Source organism: Triticum aestivum, chromosome 1B, assembly GCF_018294505.1.
Source record: "Triticum aestivum cultivar Chinese Spring chromosome 1B, IWGSC CS RefSeq v2.1, whole genome shotgun sequence".
Classification (NCBI taxonomy): domain Eukaryota; kingdom Viridiplantae; phylum Streptophyta; class Magnoliopsida; order Poales; family Poaceae; genus Triticum; species Triticum aestivum.
In genome coordinates, this window is record NC_057795.1 from 47,318,732 (window position 1) to 47,340,420 (window position 21,689).

The 21,689-nt window shown below is 47.2% G+C and overlaps 21 non-coding genes and 2 pseudogenes across 21 annotated transcripts; all 23 read left to right on the forward strand.

The window, feature by feature from the left end:
* The first annotated feature begins 190 nt into the window (after window positions 1-190).
* On the forward strand, window positions 191-309 carry LOC123154223 (5S ribosomal RNA). The gene has a single exon (XR_006476728.1). It is a non-coding gene; the product is annotated as a 5S ribosomal RNA (ribosomal RNA).
* Window positions 310-605: 296 nt separating this feature from the next.
* Window positions 606-724, forward strand: LOC123154241 (5S ribosomal RNA). Its single transcript, XR_006476743.1, has one exon. It is a non-coding gene; the product is annotated as a 5S ribosomal RNA (ribosomal RNA).
* Window positions 725-1,022: 298 nt separating this feature from the next.
* LOC123151203 (5S ribosomal RNA) lies at window positions 1,023-1,141 on the forward strand. The gene has a single exon (XR_006475544.1). It is a non-coding gene; the product is annotated as a 5S ribosomal RNA (ribosomal RNA).
* Window positions 1,142-1,437: 296 nt separating this feature from the next.
* On the forward strand, window positions 1,438-1,559 carry LOC123155573 (uncharacterized; annotated as a pseudogene).
* A 12,146-nt stretch (window positions 1,560-13,705) lies between these two features.
* LOC123153227 (5S ribosomal RNA) lies at window positions 13,706-13,824 on the forward strand. The gene has a single exon (XR_006476413.1). It is a non-coding gene; the product is annotated as a 5S ribosomal RNA (ribosomal RNA).
* A 297-nt stretch (window positions 13,825-14,121) lies between these two features.
* Window positions 14,122-14,282, forward strand: LOC123155483 (uncharacterized; annotated as a pseudogene).
* A 295-nt stretch (window positions 14,283-14,577) lies between these two features.
* LOC123154616 (5S ribosomal RNA) lies at window positions 14,578-14,696 on the forward strand. Its single transcript, XR_006476945.1, has one exon. It is a non-coding gene; the product is annotated as a 5S ribosomal RNA (ribosomal RNA).
* Window positions 14,697-14,993: 297 nt separating this feature from the next.
* Window positions 14,994-15,112, forward strand: LOC123154434 (5S ribosomal RNA). Its single transcript, XR_006476843.1, has one exon. It is a non-coding gene; the product is annotated as a 5S ribosomal RNA (ribosomal RNA).
* A 297-nt stretch (window positions 15,113-15,409) lies between these two features.
* LOC123154005 (5S ribosomal RNA) lies at window positions 15,410-15,528 on the forward strand. The gene has a single exon (XR_006476604.1). It is a non-coding gene; the product is annotated as a 5S ribosomal RNA (ribosomal RNA).
* A 297-nt stretch (window positions 15,529-15,825) lies between these two features.
* On the forward strand, window positions 15,826-15,944 carry LOC123153179 (5S ribosomal RNA). The gene has a single exon (XR_006476386.1). It is a non-coding gene; the product is annotated as a 5S ribosomal RNA (ribosomal RNA).
* Window positions 15,945-16,242: 298 nt separating this feature from the next.
* On the forward strand, window positions 16,243-16,361 carry LOC123151478 (5S ribosomal RNA). Its single transcript, XR_006475660.1, has one exon. It is a non-coding gene; the product is annotated as a 5S ribosomal RNA (ribosomal RNA).
* Window positions 16,362-16,658: 297 nt separating this feature from the next.
* Window positions 16,659-16,777, forward strand: LOC123154512 (5S ribosomal RNA). Its single transcript, XR_006476883.1, has one exon. It is a non-coding gene; the product is annotated as a 5S ribosomal RNA (ribosomal RNA).
* Window positions 16,778-17,074: 297 nt separating this feature from the next.
* On the forward strand, window positions 17,075-17,193 carry LOC123154359 (5S ribosomal RNA). Its single transcript, XR_006476810.1, has one exon. It is a non-coding gene; the product is annotated as a 5S ribosomal RNA (ribosomal RNA).
* Window positions 17,194-17,490: 297 nt separating this feature from the next.
* Window positions 17,491-17,609, forward strand: LOC123154014 (5S ribosomal RNA). The gene has a single exon (XR_006476606.1). It is a non-coding gene; the product is annotated as a 5S ribosomal RNA (ribosomal RNA).
* Window positions 17,610-17,906: 297 nt separating this feature from the next.
* Window positions 17,907-18,025, forward strand: LOC123153770 (5S ribosomal RNA). The gene has a single exon (XR_006476570.1). It is a non-coding gene; the product is annotated as a 5S ribosomal RNA (ribosomal RNA).
* A 297-nt stretch (window positions 18,026-18,322) lies between these two features.
* LOC123152903 (5S ribosomal RNA) lies at window positions 18,323-18,441 on the forward strand. The gene has a single exon (XR_006476340.1). It is a non-coding gene; the product is annotated as a 5S ribosomal RNA (ribosomal RNA).
* A 297-nt stretch (window positions 18,442-18,738) lies between these two features.
* Window positions 18,739-18,857, forward strand: LOC123154785 (5S ribosomal RNA). The gene has a single exon (XR_006477057.1). It is a non-coding gene; the product is annotated as a 5S ribosomal RNA (ribosomal RNA).
* Window positions 18,858-19,145: 288 nt separating this feature from the next.
* Window positions 19,146-19,264, forward strand: LOC123154405 (5S ribosomal RNA). Its single transcript, XR_006476834.1, has one exon. It is a non-coding gene; the product is annotated as a 5S ribosomal RNA (ribosomal RNA).
* A 297-nt stretch (window positions 19,265-19,561) lies between these two features.
* LOC123154365 (5S ribosomal RNA) lies at window positions 19,562-19,680 on the forward strand. Its single transcript, XR_006476814.1, has one exon. It is a non-coding gene; the product is annotated as a 5S ribosomal RNA (ribosomal RNA).
* A 297-nt stretch (window positions 19,681-19,977) lies between these two features.
* On the forward strand, window positions 19,978-20,096 carry LOC123154671 (5S ribosomal RNA). The gene has a single exon (XR_006476987.1). It is a non-coding gene; the product is annotated as a 5S ribosomal RNA (ribosomal RNA).
* Window positions 20,097-20,393: 297 nt separating this feature from the next.
* LOC123154748 (5S ribosomal RNA) lies at window positions 20,394-20,512 on the forward strand. Its single transcript, XR_006477033.1, has one exon. It is a non-coding gene; the product is annotated as a 5S ribosomal RNA (ribosomal RNA).
* A 296-nt stretch (window positions 20,513-20,808) lies between these two features.
* Window positions 20,809-20,927, forward strand: LOC123154777 (5S ribosomal RNA). Its single transcript, XR_006477056.1, has one exon. It is a non-coding gene; the product is annotated as a 5S ribosomal RNA (ribosomal RNA).
* A 295-nt stretch (window positions 20,928-21,222) lies between these two features.
* Window positions 21,223-21,341, forward strand: LOC123153633 (5S ribosomal RNA). The gene has a single exon (XR_006476550.1). It is a non-coding gene; the product is annotated as a 5S ribosomal RNA (ribosomal RNA).
* Window positions 21,342-21,689: the final 348 nt, after the last annotated feature.

Consider the following 21,689-nt stretch of genomic DNA (forward strand, 5'->3'; position numbering starts at 1 on the left):
CACGATTCATGAGTCTAGCGGCGGGGTTGTGGCGCGGCAAGCGTGCACTGGTGCGGTTCAGAGGGAGGGGTGGAAACCGCGTTAAACTCGTCTCCGTAGTTGAGAGGGAGCGGCCAAAGCATTGTATAATCGTCTTTGTAGTGGAGCTGGGAGGGGCAATGATAAGGGACGAAGATGGGGGTAACATGTCCGATGCGATCATACCAGCACTAAAGCACCGGATCCCATCAGAACTCCGAAGTTAAGTGTGCTTGGGCGAGAGTAGTACTAGGATGGGTGACCTCCTGGGAAGTCCTCATGTTGCATTCCCTTTTTAATTTTTTTTGCGCCGCTTGCAAAACAAAACGCACGTGTAAGTAATATATTTACCGTGTTTTATTATTTTGCACGAGTGCGGTAAGTTATAGCTGGGTGCTCTCGATTCACGAGTCTAGCGGCGGCGTTGTGGCGCGGCAAGCGTGCACTGGTGCAGTTGAGAGGGAGGGGTGGAAACCGCGTTAAACTCGTCTCCGTAGTTGAGAGGGAGCGGCCAAAGCAATGTACAATCGTCTTTGTAGTGGAGCTGGGAGGGGCCAGGATAAGGGACGAAGACGGGGTAACATGTTGGATGCGATCATACCAGCACTAAAGCACTGGATCCCATCAGAACTCCGAAGTTAAGCGTGCTTGGGCGAGAGTAGTACTAGGATGGGTGACCTCCTGGGAAGTCCTCGTGTTGCATTCCCTTTTTTTATTTTTTTTGCACCGCTTGCAAAACAAAACGCACGTGTAAGTAATATATTTACCGTGTTTTATTATTTTGCACGAGTGCGGTAAGTTATAGCTGGGTGCTCACGATTCACGAGTCTAGCGGCGGCGTTGTGGCGAGGCAAGCGTGCACTGGTGCGGTTGAGAGGGACGGGTGGAAACCGCGTTAAACTCGTCTCCGTAGTTGAGAGGGAGCGGTCAAAGCAATGTACAATCGTCTTTGTAGTGGAGCTGGGAGGGGCAAGGATAAGGGACGAAGACGAGGGTAACATGTCGGATGCGATCATACCAGCACTAAAGCACCGGATCCCATTAGAACTCCGAAGTTAAGCGTGCTTGGGCGAGAGTAGTACTAGGATGGTTGACCTCCTGGGAAGTCCTCGTGTTGCATTCCCTTTTTATTTTTTTTGCGTCGCTTGCAAAACAAAACGCACGTGTAAGTAATATATTTACCGTGTTTTATTATTTTGCACGAGTGCGGTAAGTTATAGCTGGGTGCTCACGATTCACGAGTCTAGCGGCGGCGTTGTGGCGCGGCAAGCGTGCACTGGTGTGGTTGAGAGGGAGGGGTGGAAATCGCGTTAAACTCGTCTCCGTAGTTGAGAGGGAGAGGCCAAAGCAATGTACAATCGTCTTTGTAGTGGAGCTGGGAGGGGCAAGGATAAGGGACGATGACGGGGATAACATGTCGGATGTGATCATACCAGCACTAAAGCACCGGATCCTATCAGAACTCCTAAGTTAAGCGTGCTTGGGCGAGAGTAGTACTAGGATGGGTGACCTCCTGGGAAGTCCTCCGCGGCAAGCGTGCACTGGTGCGGTTGAGAGGGAGGGGTGGAAACCGCTGAAAGGATCGAGATGGACCTAGAGGGGGGGGGGTGAATAGGTACAATTACACATTTTATTTATTACTTAGCAATTTTAGGTAATAATGCAAAATATGAAGGTGAGCCTAACAATTGCTAGTAAGTACTAAGTACTAAGCAAGTAGCACAAGCATATAAATAAGCAAGCAGGATATGATGTAAGTAAGTGCTACAAGACAAGTAACCACAAGTAGAGAGTTAGGGTTAGGAATAACCGCAACTCCGGGAGATGAGGATGTATGCCGATGTTCACTTCCTTGGAGGGAAGCTAGTCACCGTTAGAGAGGTGGATGTTACCACGAAGGCACACCAACACCACGAAGGCTCACCCTATTCTCCCTTTGAGACAACACCACGAAGGCGTTTCTCAACCACTAGTGGTAGACCTTGGGGTGGTCTCCAAAACCCTCACAAACTTTCCGGGGGTAATCACAATAGTTGATTCCTCACCGAATGACTCCTACCGCCTAGGAGTCTCCAACCTCCAAGAGTAACAAGATCCAAGAGGAAAGACTCAAAACTTGCTCAAACTTCGATTTGCTTTGGTCACAAGAAGGGGAGGAAGAAGATCTTTCTTTTGATTGGAACAACTCTTCTAAACTCTCAAGAAACAAGCCGGGATCTGGGATTTAGTGTGTGAGCACGAGAGGAGAAGCACTGGTGTTCTTGAGGTGTGTTTGCGTCGGGTGTTCAGCCTTATCCCGAAGGGGTAAGGTGCTATTTATACCATGTCCAGAATAGAGCCGTTTGGACACAAGTTGACCACCCCGGATGATCTGGGACACCATCCGGATGATCTGGACATTGTCCGGATAAATCTGGCAGAAGGCCCGGATGCAGATGGTTGCAGCCGAGCTGCGAGCAGCCCGAACAGACCGGAGGCAACCCCGGATGATCCGGACAGACCGGAGGCAACCCCGGATGATCCGGACAAGCCCCGGATGATCCGGATGCCTGACCGGACGATCCGGCTACAACATATGGCTTCTGTGAAAACAGGGCATGGTTATCCGGACGATCCGGTATAGGATCCGGATGATCCGGGAAACATCCCGGATGATCCGGAGGAACGTCCGGATGATCCGGCTTCAGCCACACCATTCTGTGATGGAAAGCACCTATTATCCGGATGATCCGGTGCAGGGTCCGGCTGATCCGGGTGAAGCCCGGATGATCTGGGTAGCCGTCCGGATGATCCGGCTAGGAGAAGTGGTAGGTTTTGGCTAAGGGATATTGCTAGGGATTTTGGTCTATTGTGATAGAATTGTTTATGAGACAAAATGTGAGCAAGTCTTGAACCTACACTTCGGATCCCCTCTTAATAGTGCGGGGTTCCTATTAGTCAAGAAATATAAAAAGAGCACAATACTTCATCTTTGTTTGCTCCTTTCCTCATTGATAATTTGCTTGAGTAAAATCTCATATGATGCGATCATGATGCTCACCCAAGAAAGAAACACCAGAGGACAGACGGCCTGTGTATATACTTAGCAAACAAGGTTAGTCCCCTATATGTAGGTTTGTCATAAATATCAAAAATATTCTTTAAGAGCAGGATTGCACTTTCAATCTCCCCCTTTTTTGGTAGTTGATGACAAACTACATATAGTATTTAACAAGTGAAATGTGATACGAATGATTCTAGGAGAGTAGACCGGTATGTGTTTTAGGAAGAGCTCCCCCTTAATTTATGCATATGGATGTGTTTTAAGAGAAGCTCTCCCTTAATGTATGCATGGAATAAGGTGATAAAAATACAAAGTCATGCACATATGAAGTGGATGCCCATATTCGGAATATAGTATAGGCATACATCATTAAGATCAACATAAGCAATGAATAAAGACGGCATACTTAAGCACTTGCATAGTGATATAGACTCATAACTCATGACCAAAGTACCATAGTACCATTACAATAAGCACTTGCATAGTGACATAGACTCATAACTCATGACCAAAGTACCATAGTACCATTACAATAATAATAATGAGTCCACTTAACTAAAACTCTAAGCATACCAGACACACGCTGAAACTCCTCCTAAGAATTACATCTCCCCCTTGACAGCAAGTACCGAAAAAGGGAAAGACGGTCGAGAAAGTAGGAGAATCACGCAGCATCCTCATCCTCAGCATCATCATCATCATCATCACTTAGATCAGCAGGTACAAGGACAAACTCGGGGAACTCAGTGGCAGAAGGAAAATCGACATCCGGAAGAGGAAGTCGAGCAGGAATAGGCTCATCAGGCTCGACAGGACTGCCAGGACGCGCATGAAGATGAGCCCTAAGGGCATTTGCCTCAGAGATGCGGTGAACCTCCTCGGTAGCAATGTGAGTAGCAGTGTAGCAGCAGGTGTCAAAGATGGCTTTATGGGACTTCCCAATAAAGCGAGCAAGGCGGTCAAACGGCTTGACGAAAGGTTTGGTGTGGTGAGAAGAGCTCTCACCACACGACGGAGCAGGAGCCTTGCCCCTAGAAGTGTCATCACGCGGAGTCCACATGGAGTGAATGTTGTTCTTGTTGATGGGGCAAGTGAAGACAGAGTCAATGACGGTCTGAATGAAAGGAGCATGCGGAAGAGTATGAACCTTCAGACAACTAGCCATGCGAATCTCATGCCAAAGAAAATCTGCCATGTCAATGGGACGAGTGGGATTCTTACGTGAGTAGTACATCAAGTCAATGCTGTAAGCTCGTACCATCCCACGATCCCCTTTCTTGGGAGCAATGGAGTTGAGGATGCACTGAAAAAGCCACCGGTATTTGAGACGGAAGATACTGATGTCATTAAGCTCCTTGCTTTGCTGCACTGTGGAAAGCTGAGTAGGAGGCATGATGAGACAACTGCAAGCACTGATAGGCATAGCCTCAAACTTGGGATTCACCTCATGGATTCGAAAAAGACCTGCCTCAGATCCAGGCATGCCCAAGGCAACAGCAAACTCCTCAAAAGAGACAGTGAACTGAGAATGATGAGTCATCCAAGTGATCGAACGATCCGGATGGAAGACACGTGGCATAGAATTGCCGAATGGCAGCCTCATTCCAATCATAGTGGAGAGTCATAGCACGATGCAGCCCCATGCCCTCAATCTTCTCTAACACACCATCGAACTTGGTTGGATTGTTCTCAATGTAATCCAAGTTCACATAATGCTGAGGAGAGAACCCTAGATGAGCAATGACCGATTGATAGATGTCCTGTTGAACCAAGGTGCGGAACCGAGGATCGGTTGCATTGGCCGGGGTAGCAAATTGGTTGACTTCACTCCTTAAAGCTGCATACTTAGATGGATCCATGGACTGATAGCTGATAGTACGACGGCCACGGTTGGTGGGGTTTGTCATGGACAAAATGAGACCGGTAGATGCGGCAGGCTGCGAGCTTGAGGTAGAAGACGCTTTCTTCTTCTTGGCCTTGGCCGTTGAGCGAACCGGCACAAGCTCGTCCTCCTGGAGATCGTCCTCATAATCAGGATCGTCAAGCCCGGCATAGGACGGACGAGCACGACCTGGTGCTTTCTTGAGTGGACGAGCAGCTTCCTCGGAGTCCGTTGATGCTTGGCGACGTTGTTCACGAGAGGGACCCGAGGAGGTCGACTTGAAGTTCCGGCCAGTACCACCACGGCCGACCACCATGGCGGAGTTTGGGGGCGGAAGCCGAGATTGGAGAGGATCCAACCGGGCCCTGGGGAAAATGGTGCGAGGAGGGAGGAGATCGAGGCGATGGTAGCCCGTGAGCACAAGATCTGGTTAATTTGCCGGCCGGACTGGCGGGGCGGGCCGATGAGCATCCGCCGGCGGCGGGGTGAGAGGATGAGGTCGAGGGGAAAAGTAAAAAGAATAACTCCCTGTGCCCACGGCCCGATATGCTACTGGGCAGGTCGAAGACCCACCCGGATGTCCGGAAGGATCCCCGGATGATCCGGGCAGGGACAGATGTCCGGAAGTGAGCCCAGATATCTGGGCAGACACAGCCCGGACGTCCGGATGTAAGTCCGGATGATCCGACTAGCCAGAATACTGAGATCTGGTTTGGATGTGATGAAGAGTGATGGGGTGATGATGATATATATATTTTGTGTGTGTTTGTTATATATATATATATATATATATATATATATAAGTAGCTTTAGTCATAACAATATCTCAACCCCATATAAACACCAAAAAAAAATTAGGCTAAGTCACCATGTATGAGTATATATAACTTTGGAGACCAAAAATTTGAACTTTTGGACCCATGGTTATTACTCCATCATTTTAAAGTACTATGGACACAAAGTAAGTGTCATAGTGACTTTGAGAGTGTTGGTTCTACTTATGCATTATGTAAGGGTGAGAGTACTCATAGATTGAATGTCTCCCCCTAAGAATATGCCTACATCATGACAAGACATTATGAAAATGCATGCATGAGTACGAGATTTCACATAATGTTGTCAAGCTCCAAGATACCAAGTTCACGCCTAAGTCGACAAAACCTTGCTTCATCCAATGGTTTGGTGAAAATATCTGCCAGTTGCAAATCTGTACCAATGTGATCAATGTGAATATCACCCTTCTCAACATGATCTCTCAAGAAGTGATACCTAATATCAATGTGCTTGGTGCGGAGATGATCCTTGGGGTTCTCAGCAATGTTGATGGCACTTTCATTATCACATAGAAGAGGCACATTTCTATAGGTGATACCGTAATCCTTCAAAGTTTGCCTCATCCATAATAACTGAGTTGCACAGCTGGCGGCAGCAATGTATTCAGCTTCTGTGGTAGAGAGGGCAATACAGTTTTGTTTCTTCGATGACCAACTTACCAAGGAGCGTCCAAGAAATTGACATGCACCAAAAGTGGACTTATGATCCACTTTGTCTCCGGCCCAATCCGCATCCGTGTACCCAATGAGATCAAACTTAGCATCCTTGGGATACCAAAGACCCAACTTTGGGGTGTGAACAAGGTATCTAAGAATATGCTTAACCGCCTTATGATGACTTTCCCTAGGGGAAGCTTGAAATCTAGCACACATGCATACACTAAACATGATGTCTGGTCTAGATGCACAAAGATAAAGCAATGAACCAATCATAGAGCGGTATTTAGATGGGTCGAAAGGGATACCGTTTGTGTCTTCAGTGAGAGTTATTTTGGTTGGCATTGGTGTCTTACATGGACTAGCATCAGACATACCAAACTTTTCTAAGATATCCTTGAGGTATTTTGCTTGAGACAAGAAAATTCCTTCTTGAAATTGTTGAATTTGAAATCCGAGGAAGAACTTCAAATCCGCATTGAGTGACATTTCAAAATTCTTGGTCATTGAGTCCACAAACTTCTTGCACAAATGAATGTTAGGAGAACCAAAAATGATATCATCTACATAGATTTGGCATAAGATCAAATCACCCTTATCCCTCTTAGTAAAAAGAGTGGGATCGATCACCCCTTTCACAAAACCATCATCGAGTAAAAACTTCTTAAGATGATCATACCAAGCACGAGGTGCTTGTTTAAGGCCATACAAAGCCTTATGAAGTTTATACACATAGTCTTTGTGATCGGGATCAACGAACCCAGGTGGTTGTGATACATATACATCTTCTTGTAGAGGACCGTTAAGGAAAGCACTCTTCACATCCATTTGATGTAATGTAAAACCATTGAAGGCAGCATAAGCAAGTAAGATGTGAATGGATTCAAGACGGGCAACGGGGGCAAAGGTCTCACCAAAGTCCAAACCTTCAACTTGTGAGTACCCTTGTGCCACTAACCTTGCCTTGTTTCGGATGATCACACCATTCTCATCTTGTTTGTTCTTGAAAATCCATTTTGTTCCAATGACGTTGTGCTTGGTAGGTGGCCTCTTGACTAATGACCACACTTGGTTGCGTTCAAAACTGGTCAACTCTTCTTGCATAGCGACTAGCCAATCGTTGTCCATCAATGCATCTTGTACCTTGATGGGCTCAAAACTAGACACAAAAGAAAAGTGAGCACAAAAATTGGTCAAATGTTTACGAGTGAGCCTACCTTCCGATATGCCAGTGAGTATTTTGTCAACATCAACACGACCGGCCACTCGTGGCATGATAGAGGTAAGGGTTTCACGAGGTTCAACTTCATGTCCATCATCCACATCCTCCACATATGGATCATTAATGTGTGGAGGAAGATCTTCTTGTTCATATTGCATTTGTTGAGGTTCATCATCAACGATTGGATTTTCTTGTTCTTGTTCTTGAAGATTGTCATGAGGAGGAACTTGATCATCCTCTTCAACTTGGGCTAAGGGTATCGGTTGAACAATAGGAGCTTGTGGTGGTATGGATGTTGAAGTAGTTTGATGATGTGTGAGACTTCCATCTTCTTCTTCATCATCATGAGGTTCTTGTTCCATAGGAAGAAGTGCACCAACACCCATGGTCAAAATGTCTTGAGAAGAATCTTCTTCACGTACATCACTTAGATCAACTTGCTCCCCATGGGAGCCATTAAATTCATCAAACACCACGTCACAAGTTTCTACAACACATCCATTGGATTTTTTGTAGATCTATAGGCGTGAGAGTTTGATCCATAGCCAACAAATATACCCTCAATCGTTTTGGATTGAAATTTTCCTAATCGTTCTCTTTTGTTGAGGATGAAACATTTGCACCCAAATACACGAAAATACTTGACATTTGGCTTGTTTCCAGTTAGAAGCTCATATGGAGTCTTTTCCAATATAGTGCGGAGGAAAAGCCGGTTTGATGCATGGCATGCGGTGTTGACAGCTTCGGCCCAAAAACTATGTGGTGACTTGTATTCATCCAACATGGACCTTGCCATCTCCACAAGAGTGCGGTTCTTCCTTTCGGCTACACCATTCTGCTGAGGAGTGTATGGAGCTGAATATTGATGCTCAATCCCTTCATCACTAAGGAATTCTTCCAAGGTGTAGTTTTTGAACTCAGATCCATTGTCACTTCTTATTGCCAAGATTTCTTTGTCAAACTTGCGTTGTGCTTGCTTGGCAAAGTCTATGAAAGTGATCTTCGTCTCGTCCTTGGACTTGAGGAAAAACACCCATGTATATCTTGAGTAATCATCAACAATGACAAGTCCATACTTTTTCCCACCAAGACTATCCCATGAAGGAGGCCCAAAAAGATCCACATGAAGGAGCTCCAAAGGCCTTGAAGTAGACACAATATTCTTGGGTGGGTGCTTTGATTGATGTTGCTTCCCGGCTATACATGCACTACACACATGATCTTTCTCAAAAGAGACATTTGTTAGTCCAAGGATGTGATTGCCCTTTAAGAGATCTTGAAGATTTCTCATGCCGACATGGGCTAGCCGGCGATGCCATAGCCACCCCTTGTCGGCCTTGGCCATTAGACAAGTTGCATGGAATGTGCTCTCTTTCGAGAAATCAACCGTGTAAAGGTTGCCATCCAACTCTCCAACAAAGGCCACTTTGTGAGTATCTCTCTTAAACACTTTCACATCCGTTAGTCCAAATAGTGTATCATAGCCAACAGATGCCAATTGACGAACAAAGAGTAAATGATATTTAAGGGATTGGACAACCATGACATTTGCAAGAGACATGTCATTTGTGATAGCCACCTTCCCCAACCCAAGTACCTGTCCTTTTGATCCTCCACCAAACATAATGCTCATAAATGGTTGAATAGCTTCCATGAAATCGTAGAGCAATTTGCTATCTCCGGTCATATGATTGGTACATCCACTATCAATCACCCATTTTACTCCACTGGAGAAGGCAACCTACACACAATTATTACTTGGTTAGAGGCACCCATCTTGCAATGGGACCTCTCAAGTTAGTCACAAGGGTCTTAGGGACCCAAATAGCATAAAAACGAAATGCATTTCGAGGACCAACAAACTTTGCATAAACTTCTCCATCCTTAGTCTTACGAAGTACATAGGATGGAGGCATGAACTCTTTTGGCTTATTGAGAGTGGGCATGCCCCTTGTGGCCTTCTCACTAGCAACCTTACCTTTCTCCTTGTGTCCTTCTCGTACAAAAGTTTCTTTTAAAGGGGTGGTGCACTTTTGAGAGAATGTCTTCTTCTTGCTTGTGCTTGGGTCAAACCCGAGTCCCTCTTTGGCGAACACTTCATTGTGTTGGCTCAACACCTCATTAAGGTTCTTTTGCCCTTGAGCACATGTCATGAGCCCTTTCTCAATTTGAGCCTTGAGAAAACGATTCTCCTCAAGAATAGATGCTAGATCACTACTAGAGTTAGTAGAGCAAGCATCAACATTTATAATAGGAGAAGAGTAGGCCTTAGCTAGAGTTTCAAGATAAGTAAGTTTGAGCGTCTCAAACCTCTTTGTAAGAAGGGTGAGCTCTTCTTCCTTAGTCTTGAGGGACATGGATAGAAGCTCACAATCCTTAGAGAGAGAAGCATGAGACTTCACAAGCTTACTTTTATCATTCATCAACTCTTCACAAGAGCCAATAGCCTTTTTCAAGGAGGCAAGATCTTTAGTATGAACATCAATATTTGTGCCAATTTTTAAGCATAGTTCATCATTTCGTGTTTCCTCATATTGGACTTTCCGCTCAAGGATTTCACATCTTTCCTTTTCCTTGGTGACGAGGGTTTCGAGTTCCTTAATGGTGATGGTGTGCTTACTCACCATCTCCATAAGCATACGAAACATAGTGAGCTTCTTTCCTTTGAGGGAGCACATGAACTTATTAAGTTTAGCAAGCATAGGGTCATTTAGATCATCATCCTCATAACTATCCTCCGCATCAAGATACTCATCACTAGGAGTAGGAGGAGTGAAAAGAGGAGGGCTTGATCGTGGGGTTACCTTGACCTTGTCAGGAGAGTGTTGATCCTCTCCATCTTCTACCACGGCCTTCGCCATGAGGCACTTGTGAGCGTTGCCCTTGTAATCCTTCATGTAGTTGTAGGTGACCACTTCACCACTCTTATTGACTAGCCTCAATGTGTTTTGAGAACCTTGAGCAACTCCGGCAACACCACTAACATCATCCGGATCGGATTCTTCTTGAGCAACCATTGCTTTCCCATCTCTCTTCTTGAGCTTGGAGTTCAAAGGATTTGGCAATTTCTTCTTAGGAAAGGTCTTGGGAAACCTTGGTTTATCCTCTCTCTTCTCATAAGGGCACTCATTTGAGAAGTGGTTGGTTTCCTCACAGTTGTAGCATTTTCTCACTTTCTTCTTTTAGAATCTTCCCTTGAATTTTCCCGCGCTAAACTTCTTGACAAAGAGAGCCATGTCTTCATATGAAGGACCCTCGTCGGATTCAATCTCATCACCATCTTCATCATCATCATCTTCTTCTTCTTCTTCACTTTGCTCATCTTCATATACATGCTTGGACTTCAATGCAAGATTGACATTTGATGATGGGGAACCATGCATGGCAAGATGTTTTGTGGCATTAGCCTTTGACACTTCAAATAGTTGAAAGGTGGATATGATGTCATCTGTAGTCATTTCCTTGAAGGTATGGTGTTGTCTTATGTCCCACACCATTTGATGGTGATATGGAGCAAGGGCATGAAGCAATTTATCCACAAGGAATCTTTTAGTCATGTTGAATCCATCTTGTGTCTTGTCACACTCACATGACTCAATATCGACAGTGAGAGTCATGAGGCGCTCATGGAGTTGATTGGGGGTTTCACCTTTCTCCATACAAAAGTTTTGCAATTGCCCCTTGGCAATTTCATATTGAGCACTCCGGAGGGTAGAGGTGCCAGTCTTGGATCGTATAATACTTTCCCATAGTTCCTTGGCACTTGTGATGTGTATGAACGGTCGCCTTTGCTTTTCATCCATACCTCTCCTTATACACATGATTGCAGTGTCATTGAGGTTCTTGTCATATATTTCTCTTGGTGTGGGGTTCTTTGGATCAACCACATGATAGCCATACTCCAGGATCTCCAGCATCTCGTCGTTTCCATGTCGAAGATGATCCTGCATAGCAACTCTCCACAAGGCAAAATCGGAAGTGGCACTTAGTAAAGGAGGTTTGCCTTGAGGGTTATATCTTGGTTTCTCAACCTGAGGTCTTGCATAAAGCCAAGGAACACTGGCGTGTTCATTGCTAGAAGGTTGTTGACCAAGTGATGGAGTAGGCACAGTTGGCCTCGAAGCAGCACCACCCGAGAGTGGTGCAAGCACCGTGGACAACGTGGCTAATCTCATTTGGACCAAGGCCTCAAGAGAAGCATCATGCTCCTCTTTTTGCTTAGCAAGGGCCCGTTCTAGATCCTCTGACATAAAGGTCTTGACTTCAGAGGAAGCCTCGCCTTTATCCTTAGGATCTACAACCAGGGGAGTCCCATCCGGGTTCATCTCGCTCTAGGGCGGTTAAGCCACAAGAATAGAGCACGAGGCTCTGATACCAATTGAAAGGATCGAGATGGACCTAGAGGGGGGGATGAATAGGTACAATTACAAATTTTATTTATTACTTAGCAATTTTAGGTAATAATGCGAAATATGAAGGTGAGCCTAACAATTGCTAGTAAGTACTAAGTACTAAGCAAGTAGCACAAGCATATAAATAAGCAAGCAGGATATGATGTAAGTAAGTGCTACAAGACAAGTAACCACAAGTAGAGAGTTAGGGTTAGGAATAACCGCAACTCCGGGAGACGAGGATGTATGCCGATGTTCACTTCCTTGGAGGGAAGCTAGTCACCGTTAGAGAGGTGGATGTTACCACGAAGGCACACCAACGCCACGAAGGCTCACCCTATTCTCCCTTTGAGACAACACCACGAAGGCGTTTCTCAACCACTAGTGGTAGACCTTGGGGTGGTCTCCAAAACCCTCACAAACTTTCCGGGGGTAATCACAATAGTTGATTCCTCACCGAATGACTCCTACCGCCTAGGAGTCTCCAACTTCCAAGAGTGACAAGATCCAAGGGGAAAGACTCAAAACTTGCTCAAACTTCGATTTGCTTTGGTCACAAGAAGGGGAGGAAGAAGATCTTTCTTTTGATTGGAACAACTCTTCTAAACTCTCAAGAAACAAGCCAGGATCTGGGATTTACTGTGTGAGCACGAGAGGAGAAGCACTGGTGTTCTTGAGGTGTGTTTGCGTCGGGTGTTCAGCCTTATCCCGTAGGGGTAAGGTGCTATTTATACCATGTCCAGAATAGAGCCGTTTGGACACAAGTTGACCACCCCGGATGATCTGGGACACCATCCGGATGATCTGGACATTGTCTGGATAAATCTGGTAGAAGGCCCGGATGCAGATGGTTGCAGCCGAGCTACGAGCAGCCCGGACAGACCGGAGGCAACCCCGGATGATCCGGACAAGCCCCGGATGATCCGGATGCCTGACCGGACGATCCGGCTACAACATATGGCTTCTGTGAAAACAGGGCACGGTTATCCGGACGATCCGGAATAGGATCCGGACGATCCAGAAACATCCCGGATGAACCAGGGGAACGTCCGGATGATCCGGCTTCAGCCACGCCGTTCTGTGATGGAAAGCACCTATTATCCGGATGATCCGGTGCAGGGTCCGGCTGATCTGGGTGAAGCCCGGATGATCTGGGTAGCCGTCCGGATGATCCGGCTAGGAGAAGTGGTAGGTTTTGGCTAAGGGATATTGCTAGGGATTTTGGTCTATGGTAATAGAATTGTTTATGAGACAAAATGTGAGCAAGTCTTGAACCTACACTTCGGATCCCCTCTTAATAGTGCGGGGTTCCTATTACTCAAGAAATATAAAAAGAGCACAATACTTCATCTTTGTTTGCTCCTTTCCTCATTGATAATTTGCTTGAGTAAAATCTCATATGATGTGATCATGATGCTCACCAAAGAAAGAAACACTAGAGGACAGACGGCCTGTGTATATACTTAGCAAACAAGGTTAGTCCCCTATATGTAGGTTTGTCATTAATATCAAAAATATTCATTAAGAGCAAGATTGCACTTTCAACCGCGTTAAACTCGTCTTCATAGTTGAGAGGGAGTGGCCAAAGCAATGTACAATCGTCTTTGTAGTGGAGCTGGGAGGGGCAAGGATAAGGGACGAAGACGGGGGTAACATGTCGGATGCGATCATACCAGCACTAAAGCACCGGATCCCATCAGAACTCCAAAGTTAAGCGTGCTTGGGAAAGAGTAGTACTAGGATGGGTGACCTCCTGGGAAGTCCTTTTGTTGCATTCCCTTTTTAATTTTTTTTGCGCCGCTTGCAAAACGAAACGCACGAGTAAGTAATATATTTACCGTGTTTTATTATTTTGCACGAGTGCGGTAAGTTATAGCTAGGTGCTCACGATTCACGAGTCTAGCAGCGGCGTTGTGGCGCGGCAAGCGTGCACTGGTGCGGTTGAGAGGGAGGGGTGGAAACCGCATTAAACTCGTCTCCGTAGTTGAGAGGGAGCGACCAAAGCAATGTACAATCGTCTTTGTAGTGGAGCTGGGAGGGGCAAGGATAAGGGACGAAGACGGGGGTAACATGTCGGATGTGATCATACCAGCACTAAAGCACCGGATACCATCAGAACTCCGAAGTTAACCGTGCTTGGGCGAGAGTAGTACTAGGATGGGTGACCTTTAAGCGTGCTTGGGCGAGAGTAGTACTAGGATGGGTGACCTCTTGGGAAGTCCTTGTGTTGCATTCCCTTTTTATTTTTTTGCGCCGCTTGCAAAACAAAGCGCACGTGTAAGTAATATATTTACCGTGTTTTATTATTTTGCAAGAGTGCGGTAAGTTATAGCTGGGTACTCACGATTCACGAGTCTAGCGGCGGCGTTGTGGCGCGGCAAGCGTGCACTGGTGCGGCTGAGAGGGAGGGGTGGAAACCGCGTTAAACTCGTCTCCGTAGTTGAGAGGGAGCGGCCAAAGCAATGTACAATCGTCTTTGTATTGGAGATGGGAGGGGCAAGGATAAGGGACGAAGACGGGGGTAACATGTCGGATGTGATCATACCAGCACTAAAGCATCGGATCCCATCAGAACTTCGAAGTTAAGCGTGCTTGGGCGAGAGTAGTACTAGGATGGGTGACCTCCTGGGAAGTGCTCGTGCTGCATTCCCTTTTTAATTTTTTTTGCGCCGCTTGCAAAACAAAACACACGTGTAAGTAATATATTTACCGTGTTTTATTATTTTGCACGAGTGCGGTAAGTTATAGCTGGGTGCTCACGATTCACGAGTCTAGCGGCGGCGTTGTGGCGCGGCAAGCGTGCACTGGTGCGGTTGAGAGGGAGGGGTGGAAACCGCGTTAAACTCGTCTCCGTAGTTGAGAGGGAGCGGCCAAAGCAATGTACAATCGTCTATGTAGTGGACCTGGGAGGGGCAAGGATAGGGGACGAAGACGGGGGTAACATGTCGGATGCGATCATACCAGCACGAAAGCATCGGATCCCATCAGAACTTCGAAGTTAAGCGTGCTTGGGTGAGAGTAGTAGTAGGATGGGTGACCTCTTGGGAAGTCCTCGTGTTGCATTCCCTTTTTAATTTTTTTTACGCCGCTTGCAAAACAAAACGCACGTGTAAGTAATATATTTACCATGTTTTATTATTTTGCACGAGTGCGGTAAGTTATAGCTGGGTGCTCACGATTCACGAGTCTAGCGGCGGCGTTGTGGCATGGCAAGCGTGCACTGGTGCGGTTGAGAGGGAGGCGTGGAAACCGCATTAAACTCGTCTCCGTAGTTTAGAGGGAGCGGCCAAAGCAATGTACAATCGTCTTTGTAGTGGAGCTGGGAGGGGCAAGGATAAGGGACGAAGATGGGGGTAACATGTCGGATGCGATCATACCAGCACTAAAGCACCGGATCCCATCAGAACTCCGAGGTTAAGCATGCTTGGGCGAGAGTAGTACTAGGATGGGTGACCTCCTGGGAAGTCCTCGTGTTGCATTCGCTTTTTATTTTTTTTTGCGCCGCTTGCAAAACAAAACGCACGTGTAAGTAAAATATTTACCGTGTTTTATTATTTTGCACGAGTGTAGTAAGTTATAGCTGGGTGCTCACAATTCACGAGTCTAGCGGCGGCGTTGTGGCGCGGCAAGCATGCACTGGTGCGGTTGAGAGGGAGGGGTGGAAACCACGTTAAACTCGTCTCCATAGTTGAGAGGGAGCGGCCAAAGCAATGTACAATCGTCTTTGTAGTGGAGCTGGGAGGGGCAAGGATAAGGGACGAAGACGGGTATAACATGTCGGATGCAATCATACCAGCACTAAAGCACTGGATCCCATCAGAACTCCAAAGTTAAGCTTGCTTGGGCGAGAGTAGTACTAGGATGGGTGACCTCCTGGGAAGTCCTCGTGTTGCATTCCCTTTTTAATTTTTTTTTGCGCCGCTTGCAAAACAAAACGCACGTGTAAGTAATATATTTACCGTGTTTTATTATTTTGCACGAGTGCGGTAAGTTATAGCTGGGTGCTCACAATTCACGAGTCTAGCGGCGGTGTGGTGGCGCGGCAAGCGTGCACTGGTGCGGTTGAGAGGGAGGGGTGGAAACCACGTTAAACTCGTCTCCATAGTTGAGAGGGAGCGGCCAAAGCAATGTACAATCGTCTTTGTAGTGGAGCTGGGAGGGGCAAGGATAAGGGACGAAGACGGGGGTAACATGTCGGATGCGATCATACCAGCACTAAAGCACCGGATCCCATCAGAACTCCAAAGTTAAGCGTGCTTGGGCGAGAGAAGTACTAGGATGGGTGACCTCCTGGGAAGTCCTCGTGTTGCATTCCCTTTTTATATTTTTTTGCACCGCTTGCAAAACAAAATGCACGTGTAAGTAATATATTTATCGTGTTTTATTATTTTGCACGAGTTCGGTAAGTTATAGCTGGGTGCTCACAATTCACGAGTCTAGCGGCGGCGTTGTGGCGCGGCAAGCGTGCACTGGTGAGGTTGAGAGGGAGGGGTGGAAACCGCGTTAAACTCGTCTCCGTAGTTGAGAGGGAGCGGCCAAAGCAATGTACAATCATCTTTGTAGTGGAGCTGGGAGGGGCAAGGATAAGGGACGAAGACGGGGGTAACATGTCGGATTCGATCATACCAGCACTAAAGCACCGGATCCAATCAGAACTCCGAAGTTAAGTGTGCTTGGGCGAGAGTAGTACTAGGATGGGTGACCTCCTGGGAAGTCCTCGTGTTGCATTCCCTTTTTAATTTTTTTTGCGCCGCTTGCAAAACAAAACGCACGTGTAAGTAATATATTTACCGTGTTTTATTTTTTTGCACGAGTGCGGTAAGTTATAGCTGGGTGCTCACGATTCACGAGTCTAACGGCGGCGTTGTGGCGCGGCAAGCGTGCACTGGTGCATTTGAGAGGGAGGGGTGGAAACCGCGTTAAACTGGTCTCCATAGTTGAGAGGGAGCGGCCAAAGCAATGTACAATCATCTTTGTAGTGGAGCTGGGAGGGGCAAGGATAAGGGACGAAGACGGGGGTAACATGTCAGATGCGATCATACCAGCACTAAAGCACCGGATCGCATCAGAACTCTGAAGTTAAGCGTGCTTGGGCGAGAGTAGTACTAGGATGGGTGACCTCCAGGGAAGTCCTCGTGTTGCATTCCCTTTTTAATTTTTTTTGCGCCGCTTGCAAAACAAAACGCACGTGTAAGTAATATTTTTACCGTGTTTTATTATTTTGCACGAGTGCGGTAAGTTATAGCTGGGTGCTCACGATTCACGAGTCTAGCGGCGGCGTTGTGGCATGGCAAGCGTGCACTGGTGCGGTTGAGAGGGAGGCGTGGAAACCGCATTAAACTCGTCTCCGTAGTTGAGAGGGAGCGGCCAAAGCAATGTACAATCGTCTTTGTAGTGGAGCTGGGAGGGGCAAGGATAAGGGACGAAGATGGGGGTAACATGTCGGATGCGATCATACCAGCACTAAAGCACCGGATCCCATCAGAACTCCGAGGTTAAGCATGCTTGGGCGAGAGTAGTACTAGGATGGGTGACCTCCTGGGAAGTCCTCGTGTTGCATTCGCTTTTTATTTTTTTTTGCGCCGCTTGCAAAACAAAACGCACGTGTAAGTAAAATATTTACCGTGTTTTATTATTTTGCACGAGTGTAGTAAGTTATAGCTGGGTGCTCACAATTCACGAGTCTAGCGGCGGCGTTGTGGCGCGGCAAGCGTGCACTGGTGCGGTTGAGAGGGAGGGGTGGAAACCACGTTAAACTCGTCTCCATAGTTGAGAGGGAGCGGCCAAAGCAATGTACAATCGTCTTTGTAGTGGAGCTGGGAGGGGCAAGGATAAGGGACGAAGACGGGTATAACATGTCGGATGCAATCATACCAGCACTAAAGCACTGGATCCCATCAGAACTCCAAAGTTAAGCGTGCTTGGGCGAGAGTAGTACTAGGATGGGTGACCTCCTGGGAAGTCCTCGTGTTGCATTCCCTTTTTAATTTTTTTTGCGCCGCTTGCAAAACAAAACGCACGTGTAAGTAATATATTTACCGTGTTTTATTATTTTGCACGAGTGCGGTAAGTTATAGCTGGGTGCTCACAATTCACGAGTCTAGCGGCGGTGTGGTGGCGCGGCAAGCATGCACTGGTGCGGTTGAGAGGGAGGGGTGGAAACCACGTTAAACTCGTCTCCATAGTTGAGAGGGAGCGGCCAAAGTAATGTACAATCGTCTTTGTAGTGGAACTGGGAGGGGCAAGGATAAGGGACGAAGACGGGGGTAACATGTCGGATGCGATCATACCAGCACTAAAGCACCGGATCCCATCAGAACTCCAAAGTTAAGCGTGCTTGGGCGAGATAAGTACTAGGATGGGTGACCTCCTGGGAAGTCCTCGTGTTGCATTCCCTTTTTATATTTTTTTGCGCCGCTTGCAAAACAAAACGCACGTGTAAGTAATATATTTATCGTGTTTTATTATTTTGCACGAGTTCGGTAAGTTATAGCTGGGTGCTCACAATTCACGAGTCTAGCGGCGGCGTTGTGGTGCGGCAAGCGTGCACTGGTGAGGTTGAGAGGGAGGGGTGGAAACCGCGTTAAACTCGTCTCCGTAGTTGAGAGGGAGCGGCCAAAGCAATGTACAATCATCTTTGTAGTGGAGCTGGGAGGGGCAAGGATAAGGGACGAAGACGGGGGTAACATGTCGGATTCGATCATACCAGCACTAAAGCACCGGATCCAATCAGAACTCCGAAGTTAAGCATGCTTGGGCGAGAGTAGTACTAGGATGGGTGACCTCCTGGGAAGTCCTCGTGTTGCATTCCCTTTTTAATTTTTTTTGCGCCGCTTCCAAAACAAAACGCACGTGTAAGTAATATATTTACCGTGTAAGTAATATATTTACCGTGTTTTGTTTTGCGCCGCTTGCAAAACAAAACAAAACGCACGTTGTGGCGCGGCAAGCGTGCACTGGTGAGGTTGAGAGGGAGGGGTGGAAACCGCGTTAAACTCGTCTCCGTAGTTGAGAGGGAGCGGCCAAAGCAATGTACAATCATCTTTGTAGTGGAGCTGGGAGGGGCAAGGATAAGGGACGAAGACGGGGGTAACATGTCGGATTCGATCATACCAGCACTAAAGCACCGGATCCAATCAGAACTCCGAAGTTAAGCGTGCTTGGGCGAGAGTAGTACTAGGATGGGTGACCTCTTGGGAAGTCCTCGTGTTGCATTCCCTTTTTAATTTTTTTTGCGCCGCTTGCAAAACAAAACGCACGTGTAAGTAATATATTTACCGTGTTTTATTTTTTTGCACGAGTGCGGTAAGTTATAGCTGGGTTCTCACGATTCACGAGTCTAACGGCGGCGTTGTGGCGCGGCAAGCGTGCACTGGTGCATTTGAGAGGGAGGGGTGGAAACCGCGTTAAACTGGTCTCCATAGTTGAGAGGGAGCGGCCAAAGCAATGTACAATCATCTTTGTAGTGGAGCTGGGAGGGGCAAGGATAAGGGACGAAGAAGGGGGTAACATGTCAGATGCGATCATACCAGCACTAAAGCACCGGATCGCATCAGAACTCTGAAGTTAAGCGTGCTTGGGCGAGAGTAGTACTAGGATGGGTGACCTCCAGGGAAGTCCTCGTGTTGCATTCCCTTTTTAATTTTTTTTGCGCCGCTTGCAAAACAAAACGCACGTGTAAGTAATATTTTTACCGTGTTTTATTATTTTGCACGAGTGCGGTAAGTTATAGCTGGGTGCTCACGATTCACGAGTCTAGCGGCGGCGTTGTGGCGCGGCAAGCGTGCACTGGTGCGGTTGAGCGGGAGGGGTGGAAACCGCGTTAAACTCATCTTCATAGTTGAGAGGGAGCGGCCAAAGCAATGTACAATCGTCTTTGTAGTGGAGCTGGGAGGGACAAGGATAAGGGACGATGACGGGGGTAACATGTCGGATGCGATCATACCAGCATTAAAGCACCGGATCCCATCAGAACTCCGAAGTTAAGCGTGCTTGGGTGAGAGTAGAACTAGGATGGGTGACCTCCTGGGAAGTCCTCTTGTTGCATTCCCTTTTTAATTTTTTTTGCGCCGCTTGCAAAACAAAACGCACGTGTAAGTAATATATTTACCGTGTTTAATTATTTTGCACGAGTGCGGTAAGTTATAGCTGGGTGCTCACGATTCACGAGTCTAGCGGCGGCGTTGTGGCGCGGCAAGCGTGCACTGGTGCGGTTGAGAGGGTGGGGTGGAAACCGCGTTAAACTCGTCTCCGTAGTTGATAGGGAGCGTCCAAAGCAATATACAATCGTCTTTGTAGTGGAGCTAGGAGGGGCAAGGATAAGGGACGAAGACGGGGGTAACATGTCGGATGTGATCATACCAGCACTAAAGCACTGGATCCCATCAGAACTCCGAAGTTAAGCGTGCTTGGGCGACAGTAGTATTAGGATGGGTGACCTCTTGGGAAGTCCTCGTGTTGCATTCCCTTTTTAACTTTTTTGCGCCGCTTGCAAAACAAAATGCACGTGTAAGTAATATATTTACCGTGTTTTATTATTTTGCACGAGTGCGGTAAGTTATAGCTGGGTGCTCACGATTCACGAGTCTAGCGGCGGCGTAGTGGCGCGGCAAGCGTGCACTGGTGCGGTTGAGAGGGAGGGGTGGAAACCGCGTTAAACTCGTCTCCGTAGTTGAGAGGGAGCGGCCAAAGCAATGTACAATCGTCTTTGTAGTGGAGCTGGGAGGGGCAAGGATAAGGGACGAAGACGGGGGTAACATGTCGGATGCGATCATACCAACACTAAAGCACCGAATCCCAACAGAACTTCGAAGTTAAGCGTGCTTGGGCGAGAGTAGTACAAGGATGGGTGACCTCCTGGGAAGTCCTCGTGTTGCATTCCCTTTTTAATTTTTTGCGCCGCTTGCAAAACAAAATGCACGTGTAAGTAATATATTTACCATGTTTTATTATTTTGCACGAGTGCGGTAAGTTATAGCTGGGTGCTCACGATTCACGAGTCTAGCGGCGGCGTTGTGGCGCGGCAAGCGTGCACTGGTGCGGTTGAGAGGGAGGGGTGGAAACCGCGGTAAACTCGTCTCCGTAGTTGAGAGGGAGCGGCCAAAGCAATGTACAATCGTCTTTGTAGTGGAGCTGGGAGAGGCAAGGATAAGGGACGAAGACGGGGGTAACACGTAGGATGCGATCATACCAGCACTAAAGCACCGGATCCCATCAAAACTCCAAAGTTAAGCGTGCTTGGGCGAGAGTAGTACTAGGATGGGTGACCTCCTGGGAAGTCCTCGTGTTGCATTCCCTTTTTAATTTTTTTTGCGCCGCTTGCAAAACAAAACGCACGTGTAAGTAATATATTTACCGTGTTTTATTATTTTGCACGAGTGCGGTAAGTTATAGCTGGGTGCTCACTATTCACGAGTCTAGCGACGGCGTTGTGGCGCGGCAAGCGTGCACTGGTGCGGTTGAGAGGGAGGGGTGGAAACCGCGTTAAACTCGTCTCCGTAGTTGAGAGGGAGCGGCCAAAGCAATGTACAATTGTCTTTGTAGTGGAGCTGGGAGGGCCAAGGATAAAGGACGAAGACGCGGGTAACATGTCTGATGCGATCATACCAGCACTAAAGCACCGGATCCCATCAGAACTCCGAAG